Source organism: Oncorhynchus keta, chromosome 35 (genome assembly GCF_023373465.1).
Source record: "Oncorhynchus keta strain PuntledgeMale-10-30-2019 chromosome 35, Oket_V2, whole genome shotgun sequence".
Lineage (NCBI taxonomy): Eukaryota > Metazoa > Chordata > Actinopteri > Salmoniformes > Salmonidae > Oncorhynchus > Oncorhynchus keta.
In genome coordinates this window covers 7,654,344-7,666,843 of record NC_068455.1, presented here as the reverse complement: position 1 = coordinate 7,666,843, position 12,500 = coordinate 7,654,344, and positions in this window count along the sequence as shown.

Sequence of the window (12,500 nt, the reverse complement as noted above, 5' to 3'; positions counted from 1 at the left end):
CCCCCCTGGTAACGGTGGAGCAGACCCAGTCTGAAGCCCCCCTGGTAACCGTGGAGCAGACCCAGTCTGAAGCCCCCCTGGTAACCGTGGAGCAGACCCAGTCTGAAGCCCCCTGGTAACCGTGGAGCAGACCCAGTCTGAAGCCCCCTGGTAACCGTGGAGCAGACCCAGTCTGAAGCCCCCTGGTAACCATGGAGCAGACCCAGTCTGAAGCCCCCTGGTAACCGTGGAGCGGACACCGTCTGAAGCCCCCTGGTAACCGTGGAGCGGACACCGTCTGAAGCCCCCTGGTAACCGTGGAGCGGACACCGTCTGAAGCCCCCTGGTAACCGTGGAGCGGACACCGTCTGAAGCCCCCCTGGTAACCGTGGAGCGGACACCGTCTGAAGCCCCTGGTAACCGTGGAGCAGACCCCGTCTGAAGCCCCCTGGTAACCGTGGAGCAGACACCGTCTGAAGCCCCCTGGTAACCGTGGAGCGGACACCGTCTGAAGCCCCTGGTAACCGTGGAGCGGACACCGTCTGAAGCCCCTGGTAACCGTGGAGCGGATACCGTCTGAAGCCCCCTGGTAACCGTGGAGCAGACCCAGTCTGAAGCCCCCTGGTAACCGTGGAGCAGACCCAGTCTGAAGCCCCCCTGGTAACCGTGGAGCAGACCCAGTCTGAAGCCCCCCTGGTAACCGTGGAGCAGACCCAGTCTGAAGCCCCCCTGGTAACCGTGGAGCAGACCCAGTCTGAAGCCCCCTGGTAACGGTGGAGCAGACCCAGTTTGAAGCCCCCTGGTAACCGTGGAGCAGACCCAGTCTGAAGCCCCCCTGGTAACCGTGGAGCAGACCCAGTCTGAAGCCCCCCTGGTAACCGTGGAGCAGACCCAGTCTGAAGCCCCCCTGGTAACCGTGGAGCAGACCCAGTCTGAAGCCCCCCTGGTAACCATGGAGCAGACCCAGTCTGAAGCCCCCTGGTAACCGTGGAGCGGACACCGTCTGAAGCCCCCTGGTAACCGTGGAGCGGACACCGTCTGAAGCCCCCTGGTAACCGTGGAGCGGACACCGTCTGAAGCCCCCTGGTAACCGTGGAGCGGACACCGTCTGAAGCCCCCCTGGTAACCGTGGAGCGGACACCGTCTGAAGCCCCCTGGTAACCGTGGAGCAGACCCAGTCTGAAGCCCCCCTGGTAACCGTGGAGCAGACACCGTCTGAAGCCCCCTGGTAACCGTGGAGCGGACACCGTCTGAAGCCCCCTGGTAACCGTGGAGCGGACACCGTCTGAAGCCCCCTGGTAACCGTGGAGCGGACACCGTCTGAAGCCCCCCTGGTAACCGTGGAGCGGACACCGTCTGAAGCCCCCTGGTAACCGTGGAGCTGACCCCATCTGAAGCCCCCTGGTAACCGTGGAGCTGACCCAGTCTGAAGCCCCCCTGGTACCCGTGGAGCAGACCCCGTCTGAAGCCCCCCTGGTAACCGTGGAGCAGACCCCGTCTGAAGCCCCCCTGGTAACCGTGGAGCTGACCCATTCTGAAGCCCCCCTGGTATCCGTGGAGCGGACCCCGTCTGAAGCCCCCCTGGTAACCGTGGAGCAGACCCCGTCTGAAGCCCCCCTGGTAACCGTGGAGCAGACCCCGTCTGAAGCCCCCCTGGTAACCGTGGAGCAGACCCAGTCTGAAGCCCCCCTGGTAACCGTGGAGCAGACCCAGTCTGAAGCCCCCCTGGTAACCGTGGAGCGGACCCCGTCTGAAGCCCCCCTGGTAACCGTGGAGCAGACCCCGTCTGAAGCCCCCCTGGTAACCGTGGAGCAGACCCAGTCTGAAGCCCCCCTGGTAACCGTGGAGCTGAACCCGTCTGAAGCCCCCCTGGTAACCGTGGAGCAGACCCCTCCTGAAGCCCCCCTGGTAACCGTGGAGCTGAACCCGTCTGAAGCCCCCCTGGTAACCGTGGAGCAGACCCAGTCTGAAGCCCCCCTGGTAACCGTGGAGCAGACACCGTCTGAAGCCCCCCTGGTAACCGTGGAGCAGACCCAGTCTGAAGCCCCCCTGGTAACCTTGGAGCTGAACCCGTCTGAAGCCCCCCTGGTAACCATGGAGCAGACACCGTCTGAAGCCCCCCTGGTAACCGTGGAGCAGACACCGTCTGAAGCCCCCCTGGTAACCGTGGAGCAGACCCAGTCTGAAGCCCCCCTGGTAACCGTGGAGCTGAACCCGTCTGAAGCCCCCCTGGTAACCATGGAGCGGACCCCATCTGAAGCTGACCTGCCCACAATAGACTCGAGCTGAGGAGGCCCCCTCGTACACCTTTAAAGCGTTTGAGAGAACCTTAACATCCTCACCCCCTGTAATAAAAACTGTCACGTCATCTACATCCGCAGACAGTGCTATCGTGGGACCCTTCATTACACCTGGCACAGAGAAACCAGTAAGCGTCGCTCTTAAACAAAACAAAGCATTGGTTCAATTGCCAGACAATATAACTGTCCTGAAATTGGGCATCCCTGCCTGATGCCCCTTTGGACAGGGATGGGGCAACTCAAACCACCCCCCACCTTCACCATACATGAGGTCCCAGCATACAGTAAATTCACCCATGACAGAAAAACATCCCCAAACCCAAAGGCTTTCATTGTTTTAAACAAGTACTGATGGTCCACACGATCAAAAGCCTTCTGATCCAACGAAAGTAAACCCACATTCACATCAGACAGTTTACAAATGTCTAAAACATCTCTAATTAGACACAAGTTATCTACGATAGAGAGGTCAGGTACACAGTAAGACTGGTCCTTGTGGCTCATCAATCCCAGATTTTCCTGTTTGAGAGACATTTACATACAATTTTAAATTCTGCACACAGCAATGCAACAGGTCGCCGATTTTTTAGAAGAGCCAAATCCCCCCTTTTTGGCAACAATGAAAGCACCCTCATGAAAAGATTCACACACCATTTCATAAAATCCTCCCCAATAGACCCCCAAAAGTGCTTATAAAACTCAGATGGTAAACCATCGATGCCAGGGGCTCGGCCTGTTGAGAGCTGCATAACTGCTGTGGACAGCTCTTGCAGTGTAATGTCAGAGTCCAGAGTAGCTCTCTGTTCAGGTCCCAATTGCGGAAGTCCATGTAACAACCGTTCAGCACACAGAGGATCACAATCCTCCACCTTATAGAGGACAGAGTAGAAATCCCGGCATGTTGGCACATCTCACCGTCATCCGTGGTCACCTTCCCATCAGGGAGACGAAGGCAGACCATCTGTTTACATTGTATTGTCCACTACCCTAGGTCTTATAAAAAGCACTAGGAGCGTCCGTATCCTTGAGGGGAACAAAACAAAACAGTAGTGATCAGATACATACCACCTGTCTAACCTTCCAACCCTACTACAGTAGTGATCAGATACATACCACCTGTCTAACCTTCCAACCCTACTACAGTAGTGATCAGATACATACCACCTGTCTAACCTTCCAACCCTACTACAGTAGTGATCAGATACATACCACCTGTCTAACCTTCCAACCCTACTACAGTAGTGATCAGATACATACCACCTGTCTAACCTTCCAACCCTACTACAGTAGAGATCAGATACACACCACCTGTCTAACCTTCCAACCCTACTACAGTAGAGATCAGATACATACCACCTGTCTAACCTTCCAACCCTACTACAGTAGTGATCAGATACATACCACCTGTCTAACCTTCCAACCCTACTACAGTAGAGATCAGATACATACCACCTGTCTAACCTGTCTAACCTGTCTAACCTTCCAACCCTACTACAGTAGTGATCAGATACATACCACCTGTCTAACCTTCCAACCCTACTACAGTAGTGATCAGATACATACCACCTGTCTAACCTTCTAGCCCTACTACAGTAGTAATCAGATACATACCACCTGTCTAACCTTACTACACTGACACCACCTTCATTAATGTTTACCCATGTGTACTGTCTAACTGTTGCATTCCTAACTCTCCACACATCAGAAAGCTCAAACTCAGTTAATAGACCAGACAGGCAAGTGTCTGGTGAGGTTCTTCAGCAGTGCGATCAACAGTAAAATCCACTGTACAGTTCCAGTCCCCCTAAAACCCCCCCATACAGCCCCCCATACAGCCCCAATACAGCCCCCATACAGCCCTCACCCCCATACAGCCCCAATACAGCCCCCCATACAGCCCTCACCCCCATACAGCCCTCACCCCCATACAGCCCTCACCCCCATACAGCCCCCATACAACCCTCAACCCCATACAGCCCTCACCCCCATACAGCCCCCATACAGCCCTCACCCCCATACAGCCCCCCATACAGCCCTCACCCCATACAGCCCTCACCCCCATACAGCCCTCACCCCCCATACAGCCCTCACCCCCATACAGCCCTCACCCCATACAGCCCCCATACAGCCCTCACCCCCATACAGCCCCCATACAGCCCTCACCTCCATACAGCCCTCACCCCCATACAGCCCCCATACAGCCCTCACCCCCATACAGCCCTCACCCCCATACAGCCCTCACCCCATACAGCCCCCATACAGCCCTCACCCCCATACAGCCCCCATACAGCCCTCACCCCCATACAGCCCTCACCCCCATACAGCCCTCACCCCCATACAGCCCCCCATACAGCCCTCACCCCCATACAGCCCTCACCCCCATACAGCCCCCCCATACAGCCCTCAGACAATCTCTGTTGTAGAAACCACAGTCACCCCTAAACCTGAGGAAAACAAGATTGCCACCCCAGCACTGAAATAAGTACCTTGACTGAGTACATGCTGCCCCTCCCACCACATACCCCAGTCAACCTCATTTTCCTCATCACTATGTGTCTCCTGTAGGAAAACTACATTAAGCCTATTCTGTTTTATGACTTCTAATACCCAAGCCCTCTTATTCCTGTCCCTTCCCCCATTAATACTGAGAGAACCGACCCTTAGTACCTCCATATAGAAAAGAGAAAGGAAAAGCAGAAGAAACCACAGAGAAACCAACGAGAAAAAAGACACCCAATGAGGCATGATCATCATCATTATTCTAATCTTCTCTGAACCACATTTCCCACCACCTTTAGCTGCTGTGACATGCAGTAACACGTTCCTCAACTGGTTTAACCCCACAGTCCTCTGTAACACCACAGCTGACCTCACAAACTTATCAACATCCCAAAAAAATCTGCCAAATTGACAGATTTCCCAAAAGTCTGATCCAGGAACCCATTTACCTCCTGTAAATTGCAAATTGAGTTGTAGCCAGCTGCATATCATATCAGGAGAGATATCCATATCTTTCTCCTGATCCTCCTCAACCTACGCTACAGACCCCTCCCTGACTCCCCTCTGCCTCATCCCTCTCAACACTCCCCACTTGCATCCCATCACTCATTCCGGGCATCTCCTCCACGACCCGGGAGACTAGCCCCACCTCAACACACTCCTGTACCCCATCACTCGTACTGGGCATCTCTCCCCCAGTCTGGGGAAATGGCTCCTCAGATCTGACCTTACCTCGTACAACATCCTTTTACCCCTCCATCCTTCTACCCCTCCATCCTTCTACCCCTCCATCCTTCTACCCCTCCATCCTTCTATCCCTCCATCCTTCTATCCCTCCATCCTTCTACCCCTCCATCCTTCTACCCCTCCATCCTTCTACCCCTCCATCCTTCTATCCCTCCATCCTTCTATCCCTCCATCCTTCTACCCCTCCATCCTTCTACCCCTCCATCCTTCTACCCCTCCATCCTTCTATCCCTCCATCCTTCTACCCCTCCATCCTTCTATCCCTCCATCCTTCTACCCCTCCATCCTTCTACCCCTCCATCCTTCTATCCCTCCATCCTTCTACCCCTCCATCCTTCTACCCCTCCATCCTTCTACCCCTCCATCCTTCTACCCCTCCATCCTTCTACCCCTCCATCCTTCTACCCCTCCATCCTTCTACCCCTCCATCCTTCTATCCCTCCATCCTTCTACCCCTCCATCCTTCTACCCCTCCATCCTTCTATCCCTCCATCCTTCTACCCCTCCATCCTTCTACCCCTCCATCCTTCTACCCCTCCATCCTTCTATCCCTCCATCCTTCTACCCCTCCATCCTTCTACCCCTCCATCCTTCTACCCCTCCATCCTTCTACCCCTCCATCCTTCTATCCCTCCATCCTTCTACCCCTCCATCCTTCTACCCCTCCATCCTTCTATCCCTCCATCCTTCTACCCCTCCATCCTTCTACCCCTCCATCCTTCTACCCCTCCATCCTTCTACCCCTCCATCCTTCTACCCCTCCATCCTTCTATCCCTCCATCCTTCTATCCCTCCATCCTTCTACCCCTCCATCCTTCTACCCCGTCATAATCTGTGTTTTGTGACACACGTCCTCTCTGGTACAGTAATTCTGTTTTCTTATTGACATGTGCGTACTGTATCTGTATTCCCCAGGAAGAGAATGATGAATGAAGTCCTGTTTTTTTTTTTTAAATCTGAGGCTTTCGGGAGATGGTCTCCTCCACCGAATAGTTCTCATAATAAAAGTACCTTGAAGTAGCAATTCTGTGTAAATCACGGCGATAGAAAGTAGATGTGTAAATGTTGTTTCTTCAGTCTCTCTACCTGATCTCACAGTCTCACTTCACATTTAGACGTTTATCCATGTTTCTCAAACGTCAACATTTCTAAGTGTTTAAGGTTTAAGTTTATGTATTAACTCTAAATGGATAAGGTTAAGGGTTAAGGGTTAAGGGTTAAGGTTTGGGACTTACATTTTTTAAATACTCTCTGTCACTGAATTCGAAGGATAGAATGTGTGTGTGTGTGTGTGTGTGTGTGTGTGTGTGTGTGTGTGTGTGTGTGTGTGTGTGTGTGTGTGTGTGTGTGTGTGTGTGTGTGTGTGTGTGTGTGTGTGTGAACCCAATTACCTCCCTGTGAGGAAGACAAACTGTCAACACCTCCCTCCCTCCCCCATCCCTTCCTCTCCATCTCTACATCACCCCCCTCCCTCCTCCCCCTCTCCCACCGTCCCTCCCTCCCTCCTCCCCCTCGCCCACCATCCCACCCTCCCCCATCACTTCCTCTCCATCTCTACCTCACCCCCCCTCCCTCCCTCCTCCCCCTCTCCCACCGTCCCTCCCTCCCTCCTCCCCCTCTCCCACCGTCCCTCCCTCCATCCCTCCTCCCTCTCTCCCACCATCCCTCCCTCCCTCCTCCCTCTCTCCCACCGTCCCTCCCTCCCTCCTCCCTCTCTCCCACCGTCCCTCCCTCCTTCCTCCCCTCTCCCACCATCCCACCCTCCCCATCCCTTCCTCTCCATCTCTACCTCACCCCCCTTCCTTCCTCCTCCCCTCCTCCCTCTCTCCCACCGTCCCTCCCTCCCTCCCTCCCTCCTCTCCCACCATCCCTCCCTCCCACATCCCCTTCCCCACTCCCACCATACCTCCCTCCCTCCTCCCTCCTCTCCCACCGTCCCTCCCTCCTCCCCCACCGTCCCTCCCTCCCACATCCCCCACTCCCACCGTCCCTCCCTCCTCCCCCACCGTCCCTCCCTCCCCATCCCCCTCTCCCACCGTCCCTCCCTCCCACATCCCCCTCTCCCACCATCCCTCCCTCCCTCCTCCCTCCTCCCCCACCGTCCCTCCCTCCCACATCTCCCTCTCCCACCGTCCCTCCCTCCTCCCCCACCGTCCCTCCCTCCCTCCTCCCCCTCTCCCTCCCTCCCCTCCCTCCCTCCCCTCCCTCCTCCCCCACCGTCCCTCCCTCCCATCATCCCCCCTCCCACCGTCCTCCCCTCCCTCCCTCCCTCCCTCCTCCCCCTCGTCCCTCCCTCCCCACATCCCCCACTCCCTCCCTCCTCCCTCCTCCCCCACCGTCCCTCCCTCCCCATCCCCCTCCCCACGTCGTCCCTCCCTCCCTCCTCCCTCCTCCCCCTCCCTCCCCCCCCTCCCTCCCTCCTCCCTCCTCCTCCCCCACCATCCCTCCCTCCCCCACCGTCCCTCCCCCTCTCCCTCCCTCCTCCCTCCTCCCCCACCGTCCCTCCCCCCCCATCCCCCCTCCCACACGTCCCTCCCTCCCCCTCCTCCCTCCTCCCCCCTCCTTCCCTCCCTCCCCCTCCTCCCTCCTCCTCTCCCACCGTCCCTCCCTCCCTCCTCCCCCCTCCCCGTCCCTCTCCCTCCTCCCCCCACCGTCCCTCCCTCCTCCCCCCCATCCGTCCCTCCCTCCTCTCTCCTCCCCTCCCCCACCGTCCCTCCCTCCTCCCCCACCGTCCCTCCCTCCTCCCCCACCGTCCCTCCCTCCTCCCCACCGTCCCTCCCTCCCTCCTCTCCTCCCTCTCCTCCCCACCGTCCCTCCCTCCTCCCCCCACCATCCCTCCCTCCCACATCCCCCCCACCTCCCTCCCTCCTCCCTCCTCCCCCACCATCCCTCCCTCCCACATCCCCCACCATACCTCCCTCCCTCCTCCCTCCCACCCTCCCTCCCTCCCCTCCTCCCTCCTCCCCCACCATCCCTCCCTCCCACATCCCCCACCATCCCTCCCCCTCCCTCCCACCGTCTCTCCCTCCCTCCCTCCCTCCTCCCTCCTCCCCCACCGTCCCTCCCTCCTCCCCCCCACCATCCCTCCCTCCCCATCCCCCCTCCCCTCCCTCCCTCCTCCCTCCTCCCCCACCATCCCTCCCTCCCACATCCCCCACCATACCTCCCTCCCTCCTCCCTCCTCTCCCACCGTCCCTCCCTCCCTCCAATTCTTTGTATTTCTTTAAATTACCATCTATCCATTCTTCCCATTGGTAATGGTTTTAGCTGTTATGGTACAAATGACCTTCGTTTATGGTAATTAGATTACCTTTCTACATCCTGATTCATACACTATGCATTAAGCTGGGAGCAATACAGACACGATTCACACACACACATACACACACACACACACACGCAGAGAGAGACGGTTCTCCGACCGGAAGGTTGTCTAAATTGAAGGTAAATGGCTGTGTCGTTCATTTTCTTCCCCCGTCAGACCAAATAAGATTTTTTAAAAGCAGTTTCTTCTTTTTTTTTCTCCCCTTAATGGATTTTTGATTTCTGTAAAACATGCATGTTAATTATTCTCCTTCTTTCTTATTAATGAGACATTCTGGCTTTTCTTTATGTTTGTGTTCTCTACATGACCGACTGTCAGTCTGGGAGAGGACCAAGCGTCTTCTGTGTGTGTGTGTGTGTGTGTGTGTGTGTGTGTGTGTGTGTGTGTGTGTGTGTGTGTGTGTGTGTGTGTGTGTGTGTGTGTGTGTGTGTGTGTGTGTGTGTGTGTGTGTGTCTGTGTCTCTGTGTGTGTGTCTGTGTGTGTGTGTGTGTCTGTGTGTGTGTGTCTGTGTCTGTGTCTGTGTCTGTGTCTGTGTCTGTGTCTGTGTCTGTGTGTGTGTCTGTGTCTGTGTCTGTGTCTGTGTCTGTGTCTGTGTCTGTGTCTGTGTCTGTGTCTGTGTCTGTGTCTGTGTCTGTGTCTGTGTGCGTGGGACTTTGTTGAGGTCATTAGGACGTTGACGTACAGAGTTTTGATCGGTTCTAAAAGAGCACACACACACACACACACACACACACACACACACACACACACACACACACACACACACACACACAAACACACAGTACTGAGTTTGAAGGAAACTCAATGTCATTGACATCACATCATAAGGCTTTTATCTGGAGGTACACAGTACGACCATTATTGCCTGAAATACTCTTGTATTTCACTATGATTCAAGGCAAGTGTACAAAGTGGCTGCTGTTAGCATCGTGGTACCTTCCTGAGACTTCAAGTACTGCCTCTTTGGATCCACAGGCACCATGGGCTTGTAATGTGGGTTTGAATATTTAGTGCCCTGTTGGTAGAGGGTCGGGTTGGGTTGTAATGTGGGTTTGAATATTTAGTGCCCTGTTGGTAGAGGGTCGGGTTGGGTTCAATTTGAATTGAGGGGCACTCAATTCAGGAAGTAAACAGAAATGACAATTCACATTTTTTAAAAAGTGTTGTTTTCTTAATGACTTTAACTGAACAGTAGAAGTTATTTATTTCAAAGTTCTCCAATTGTTGGAATTTTAATTTAAAATTGCTTCCTGAAATGACTGCTTTAGACTGGGAGGGGAGAGGAGGGGCTTTAGAGAGGGAGGGGAGGGGCTTTAGAGAGGGGGAGGGGCTTTAGAGAGGGGGGAGGGGAGGGGCTTTAGAGAGGGGGGGTTCCAGCCAGATCGCTCAAGAGTGACTTCAAAATTGGACGTCTATCCATGTCCAGAGGACGTCGGGAAATGCCTTCAAAACCGTCCACTAGGGGCAACAGTGAGCGTTATTACCAGTTTTGCTACAGGAGTGGTGGATGCTCGTAATCCCGTGACTCCGGATCCAAAGGTCATGACTCCGGATCCAAAGGTCATGTGTTCAAATGGTAGACAGTAACTTTTGAACCCTATCCCAAACTTTAACCCTTAAACCTCGAAATCTGACGTTTGGGGGGGGGGGGAAACGTAGACAAACATCAGAATCTGAAGTCAAATGAGTGAGATCCTGTCGAGGGTGTCAGTGTGTCCTGGCATCAGACCCTAGTGTTAGTCGGAGATACTAAGATATAACGAGGAGATGCTTGGGTCTCCACCCTGACAATGGGATGTGTTGTCCACAGAGGAGAACGGCGGCTTGTCGAGTTCCCGCCTATTCCTCTCTTTGGGTTAGTGGTTGGTTATTTATGGAAACGCTTTTCAAAAATATTCAATGAGGGGTGTCGAGGTCAACCGCTTGTATTCAACAGAGAGAGGGAGATGCTATGCTAGCCTCATGAATATGCATAGACCGTCTCGAATTTCGACAGGGACAACTCCGACATAAAGTATTTAATTTCTCAAAGTTGCCAGGATTTCACGTGCATTACGCTTATATCAGTACACTCATAACAACCTAAGCATTACCAAACTTAGAAGTCTCACTTTATCAAATTAGCATCACATTTTTAGCATGACAAGATGTCACACTCTCTAATTTCCCAGCATCCAAAAGCTCCTCACTTGCTTAATTAATAATTAGGTCTACAATTTTGTTTCTGGTGTCCTTTGACAGCTCTTTGGTCTTGGCCATAGTGAAGTTTGGAGTGTGACTGTTTGAGGTTGTGGACAGGTGTCTTTTATACTGATAACAAGTTCAAACAGGTGTCATTAATACAGGTAACGAGTGGAGGACAGAGGAGCCTCTTAAAGAAGAAGTTACAGGTCTGTGAGAGCCAAAGATCTTGCTTGTTTCTAGGTGACCAAATACTTATTTTCCACCATAATTTGCAAATAAATTCATAAAAAATCCTACAATGTGATTTTCAGGAATTATTTTTCTCATTTTGTCTGTCATAGTTGAAGTGTACCTATGATGACAATTACAGGCCTCTCTCATCTTTTTAAGTGGAAGAACTTGCACAATTGGTGGCTGACTAAATTACTTTTTTTTGCCCCACTGTATATATTATCTGGTATCTCTCTCTTCTCTCTCTACATTATCTCCCTCTACAGCTGGCAAACAGTATAATCAGTAGATTTCACCTTATGGAACAACGGGGACTGTGAAGGAACACAAACATACACACACATGATAACATACGCACTATACACACACGTACACATGGATTTTGTGTTTTAGGTATGTGGTAGTGGGGGAGTAGGGGCCTTAGTGTGTTGTGAAATCTGTTGTGAATCTATTGTAATGTTGTAAAATGGTGAAACTTCCTTAATTTTGTCAAACCCCAGGAAGAGTAGCTGCTGCATTGGCAGGAACTAATGGGGATCCATAATAAATGCAAATCTCTACATTTCTACATTATCTCTACATTATCCCCTTCAATATCTGGCATCTCTCTCTCTTTACATTACCCCCTCTACATCTGGCATCTCTCTCTCTACATTACCCCCTTCTACATCTGGCATCTGTCTCACTACACTACCCCCCTCTACAGCTGGCATCTCTCTCACTACATTACCCCCTCTACATCTGGTGTCTCTCCCTCTACATTACCCCCTTCTACATCTGGCATCTGTCTCACTACACTACCCCCCTCTACATCTGGCATCTGTCTCACTACACTACCCCCCTCTACACCTGGCATCTGTCTCACTACACTACCCCCCTCTACATCTGGCATCTCTCTCTCTCTACATTACCCCCTTCTACATCTGGCATCTGTCTCACTACACTACCCCACTCTACAGCTGGCATCTCTCTCACTACATTACCTCCTATACATCTGGCATCTTTATCTCTCTACATTACCCCCTCTACATCTGGCATATCTATTTACATTACCCCCTCTACATCTAGCATCTCTCTACATTACCCCCCTCTACATATGGCATCTCTCTCACTACATTACCGCCCTCTACATCTGGGATCTCTCTACATTACCCCCTCTACATCTGGCATCTCTCTACATTACCCCCTCTACATCTGGCATCTCACTACATTACCCCCTATATGTCTGGCATCTC